The sequence below is a fragment of the Neoarius graeffei genome, chromosome 17 (genome assembly GCF_027579695.1).
Source record: "Neoarius graeffei isolate fNeoGra1 chromosome 17, fNeoGra1.pri, whole genome shotgun sequence".
NCBI lineage: Eukaryota > Metazoa > Chordata > Actinopteri > Siluriformes > Ariidae > Neoarius > Neoarius graeffei.
In genome coordinates, this window is record NC_083585.1 from 44,137,496 (window position 1) to 44,142,036 (window position 4,541).

Consider the following 4,541-nt stretch of genomic DNA (forward strand, 5'->3'; position numbering starts at 1 on the left):
AAATACAAAATAAAAAATATCACCTGAGACTGATCATCAAAACTAATTCCTTATCCACATTTTATGCACATTTTATGGAATTTTTTTGTCATTCATATAACCATATCATTCATGTGACCCTTCATTACAAAACCAGTCACATGGGTCTCCTTCTTCTTCTTTTGGCTGCTCCCATTAGGGGTCGCCACAGCAAATAATGTCCCTCCATCATCTCCTGTCCTCCTTATCTTTTTTGTCACACCAACCATCCTCATGTCCTCCTTCACCACATCCATAAATCTCATCTTTGGTCTTCCTCTTTTCCTTCTACCTGGCAACTCCATCTCCAGCATTCTTTTCCCAATATACCCTGGATTGCGCCTCTGTACGTGTCCAAACCATCTCAATCTCGCCTCTCTCACTTTGTCTCCAAGCCGTCCTACATGTGCTGTCCCTCTAATATGCTCTTTTCTAATCCTGTCCAACTTTGTCACTCCCAATGAAAATTACATTTTACATATCTGTGAGCGGCAAAAGTATGTGAACCTCTAGGATTAGCAGTTAATTTGAAGGTGAAATTAGAGTCAGGTGTTTTCAATCAATGGGATGACAATCAGGTGTGAGTGGGCACCCTGTTTTATTTAAAGAACAGGGATCTATCAAAGTCTGATCTTCACAACACATGTTTGTGGAAGTGTATCATGGCACGAGCAAAGGAGATTTCTGAGGACCTCAGAAAAAGTTCATCTGTGTGTTAGCCCAGATTGATAACCTGCCCAGGGTGTACCCCCTTGTGAGTAAGCATCCAGCCTTATCAGAGATCATACAAATGCATGTGTCCCTCCAACCTGTGCATGCAGGGGTTTTTTTTCTCCCTAAAGTAAACTGTAGGCTCTTTGTTTAGTGGTTTCTTGCGTGGCCTCAAGATACATCTGGCCAGGATGAAGTGTAGGGACCAGGGGAACACACTGCAGCGCACAGGACTTGGTCCTGGTGAGACGCAGGAGGAGCCCGGCCAGGAAGCACCCTACAGTGCCCAGCCCCTCCAAGCAGTAGAGCCTCAGAACCCCTGCAGGACATCCCATCAGAAGTGGATTAAGTGGCCTTCATCCAACAACCAGGCAGCATGGGCACAGTTTGACACAGACGTAAGCCAGATCTTGGAGACCACCACCAAGGGAGAAGTGGACAGACGCCTCGAGACCATGACAGCCATCATAGTCAGCTACACAGCAGAGAGGTTTGGCCTCAGTGAGAGCAAGAACCCCAGGACCAAATACACACTGAACCGCAGGGCTACTCAGATCCACAACTTACGCCAAGAACTCCGGAGCCTCAGGAAGCAGTATAAGGTGGCAGCTGAAGAGGAGAAGCACCCCCTTGCTGAGCTTCACAACATCTTGAGGAAGAAGCTCATGACGCTGCGCCGTGCAGAAGGGCACCGAAGGCGTAGAAAGGAGAGAGCAAGGAAGTGTGCTGCGTTCATTTCCAACCCCTTCACCTTCACCAAGAAGCTGCTGGGGGACAAGCGGAGTGGCAACCTCATGTGCTCAATGGCGGAGACGAACACCTTTTTGCACAACACCCTCAGCGACCCAGAGAGGGACCAGGAGCTTGGACCACAGAGGGCCCTCATTAGCCCGCAAGTGCCAGCAGTGGAGTTTGTAATGAGGGAGCCCAGCTGGGCTGAAATACAGGAGGTCGTGAAAGGAGCCAGAACAGCATCAGCCCCAGGCCCCAGCGGTGTCCCATACTCTGTGTACAAACGCTGTCCACAAATACTTCGACACCTGTGGAAGCTGTTGAGGGTGATCTGGCGGAGGGGTCAAGTCGCAGGGCAATGGAGATGTGCAGAGGGTGTGTGGATCCCAAAGGAAGAGAACTCAAAGGACATCAGTCAGTTTAGGACCATCTCACTGTTAAGCATCGAAGGCAAGATTTTCTTCAGCGTCTTGTCACGATGACTAACAGAGTTCCTTCTGAAGAACAGTTATATTGACACCTCTGTTCAGAAGGGTGGGATTCCTGGAGTGCCTGGTTGCCTTGAACACACAGGAGTGGTGACACAACTCATCAGAGAGGCTCGTGAAGGGAAAGGAGACTTGTCCATACTGTAGCTGGACCTAGCCAATGCGTACGGCTCCATACCTCACAAACTTGTTGAGCGTGCCCTCCTGCAACATCATGTTCCCACCAAAGTCATTGACCTTATCCTGGACTATTACAACAACTTCAGGCTAAGAGTCACCGCTGGATCAGGCACATCAAACTGGCATCGACTTGAGAAGGGCATAATAACAGGCTGCACAATCTCAGTCATCTTGTTCGCACTCTCCATGAACATGATCGTCAAGTCAGCAGAGGTTGAGTGTAGGGGACCCCTGACAAAATCTGGAGTGTGCCAGCCCCCTATAAGAGCGTTCATGGATGACCTAACTGTCACCACCACATCTGTCCCAGGCAGCAGATGGATTCTCCAAGGACTAGAGAAGCTCATCACATGGGCAAGGATGAGTTTTAAACCTGTAAAATCAAGGTCTCTGGTGCTCAAGAAGGGGAAGGTGACAGACAGGTACCGCTTCTCTCTGGCTGGAGCCACCATCCCGTCCATCACGGAGCAGCCAGTCAAGAGCCTTGGGAAGTTCTTTGACTGCAGCCTCAAAGACTCCACATCCATCCAGAGAACCAGCAAGGAGCTTGAGGGCTGGTTGAGATGTGTCGACAGATCTGGCCTGCCAGGGAGATTCAAGGCCTGGATTTACCAACATTCCATCCTGCCCTGCATCCTGTGGCCTCTGCTAGTGTATGCAGTACCCATCACAACTGTAGAGGCCATGGAGAGAAAGATCAGCAGTTACTTGCGAAGATGGCTTGGCCTACCCCGAAGCCTGAGCAGTGCTGCCCTGTACGGCAGGAGTAACACCTTGCAGCTTCTGTTCAGTGGACTCACTGAAGAATTCATGGTGACCAGAACTCGGGAAGCCCTGCAGTACAGGGAATCCAGGGATGAGAAGGTGGTGGCGGCTGGCATCCAGGTGCGGACAGGCCGGAAATGGAGGGCTGACAAGGCTCTGGAAGTGGCAGAGTCGCGACTGAGGCAGAAGGTACTGGTCGGGTCCATAGCCTCAGGACACATAGGCATTGGCTATTTCCCATCAACCAGGGTGGACAAGGCCCAGGGAAAAGAGCGGCAACACCTCATTCAGGAGGAAGTGCGGGCAGGCGTGGAGGAGGAACGAGCCAGCAGGATGGCGGGAATGGGACAACAAGGAGCATGGACTAAATGGGAGAACGTTCTGCAACGGAAGATAACCTGGCCCAACATCTGGAGAGCAGACTCCCTTAACATCAGGTTCCTAGTCCAAGCTGTTTATGATGTCCTACCTAGTCCATCCAACCTTCATGTCTGGGGCAAAGCAGAGACACCATTCTGCCCCCAGTGTCCAGGATGGGGATCCCTGGAACACCTCCTCAGCAGCTGCCCAAAAGCCCTTGGAGAGGGGCGTTATCGCTGGCGCCACGACCAAGTGCTGAAAGCGATTGCTGAGAGCATAGCCAAGGCCATTAACATCACCAAGGGCCATAGCAAGCCTAAGTCCATTAGGTTCCATAAAGCCAGAGAGAAGCCCACCATCCAAGCAGGGGCCAGGTCAGGCCTCCTCACCACTGCCACGGACTGGCAGCTGGAAGTGGATCTGGGCAAACAGCTGAAGATCCCAGCTAGAATAACATCAACATGGCTCCGACCAGACATGATCATTGTTTCAGATGCCACCAAACAATTGATCATTCTGGAACTCACAGTTCCCTGGGAAGAACGCATGGAGGAGGCAAATGAGAGGAAGCGTGCCAAGTACCAGGAGCTGGTGGAGGAGTGCAGGAGCCAAGGCTGGAAGACCTACTGCGAACTCCTGGAGGTTGGATGCCGAGGATTTGCAGGGCGGTCCCTCTGCAAAGTCCTCACCATGCTGGGCCTTACTGGTGAGGCAAAGAGGAAGGCCATCAGGTCTGCAACTGAAGCCGCAGAAAGAGCCACAAGATGGCTTTGGATCAAGAGGGCTGATCAGTGGACGAATGCTGCTGGGATACAGGCCGGAGTCTGATCACCTCCGGTCGGGTCACCTGGGCGAGGGTGTCTGATGTTGAAAGACCCGAAACACCCAGTGACCCCAGGTTACATCACTGATGATGTGTCCCAGCGCATCAGCAAGATGTATCTTTCACCTAGGCTCTTTGTTTAGTGGTTTCTGGCTTAAACACTGATGTATCATTCAGCAATGTGTCTCAATGACTGATGTGACGCGTAAATGGCTAGCAGTGTTCTGCGAACTAGGGAGCAGAGTGTGTAAGCCTTCCTGTGCCAGTATATAGCCTCTCCATTAGTAAGCCTTATGCAGTGCCTCCTCGTGGCGACACATGGTAACTGGGCACCCTGCGGCCCCAGGCTAAACTGCAAAGGACTCGGAGGAGATCTGGCCCCCAGACATGTGGCATGCAGGCCCACCGGCATGTGGACATGTCCTGATGCACATGTACCAGGTCCCCAGCTATGGGTTAAATAG

General features: G+C 51.6%; 1 pseudogene; it reads left to right on the plus strand.

Annotated features, from left to right (window-relative positions):
• Positions 1-1,169: 1,169 nt before the first annotated feature.
• On the plus strand, positions 1,170-4,082 carry LOC132901161 (uncharacterized; annotated as a pseudogene).
• The last annotated feature ends 459 nt before the right edge of the window (positions 4,083-4,541 follow it).